This window comes from Schistocerca americana, chromosome 3 (assembly GCF_021461395.2).
Source record: "Schistocerca americana isolate TAMUIC-IGC-003095 chromosome 3, iqSchAmer2.1, whole genome shotgun sequence".
Taxonomy (NCBI): Eukaryota; Metazoa; Arthropoda; class Insecta; order Orthoptera; family Acrididae; genus Schistocerca; species Schistocerca americana.
In genome coordinates this window covers 47,174,372-47,175,160 of record NC_060121.1, presented here as the reverse complement: position 1 = coordinate 47,175,160, position 789 = coordinate 47,174,372, and the positions used below count along the sequence as shown (strand labels likewise).

Below are 789 nucleotides of genomic sequence, written 5' to 3'. Positions count from 1 at the left end.
TTCGGAAACTGCACTCCCAGTCAGTGTTCGAGTAGTGTTGTGGTGAGTGCCTTCCTTCAACACGTGGCGAAATCCAGGTGAAAGCACGTCCAGACGTCGTCGGGTACGGCGGCTAGTCCTCTTTACAGATTTCGGACATCGCAGGCTGGGTAGACTGCTGAAACAGGACAGGCGGCGAACTATAACGCAACTAACATCAGAATTTAATTCTGTGCAGAAATGAAAATGAAATGAGCGTATGGCATTGTTCGCCGGAGGCCCCATGCAGGGGAGTTCGGCCCCCGTATTGCAAGTCCTGTTTAGTTGACGCCACTTCGGCAACTTGCGGGTCAATGATGATGAAAATGATGATGAAGGACACACAACACCCAGTCCCCTGCCGGGAATCGAACCCGGGCCCCCTGCGTGATAGGCGGAAACGCTACCGCTACGCTACGGAGGCAGGTAAAAGTGTGACTGAACACACAGTGCACCGAAAACTTCTAACGGTACGCGTATGCAGCCGACGACCCATGCATAAATCAATGTTAACGCCACGACATCAGCAACCATGACTGAAATGACCACATGACCATCAGCTCTTAAAGTTGGCGCAGTGGCAGAGCAGTGTATGGTCTGATGAATCGCGATACTTCCCTCACCATGCCGATGAGAGGGGGCGAATGAGTTGTCTTCCAGTGGAACAGCTCCTTGACAGCTGTACTACGGGACGGAGACAAGCTGGCGACAGCTCCATCACGCTCTGGGAACAACCAGGTTGGCACCGTCATGGCCAGGATGTATCGTACA

The 789-nt window shown here is 53.0% G+C and overlaps 1 non-coding gene across 1 annotated transcript; it reads right to left on the bottom strand.

The window, feature by feature from the left end:
• Nucleotides 1-370: 370 nt before the first annotated feature.
• Nucleotides 371-442, bottom strand: Trnad-auc. The gene has a single exon. It is a non-coding gene; the product is annotated as a tRNA-Asp (tRNA).
• Nucleotides 443-789: the final 347 nt, after the last annotated feature.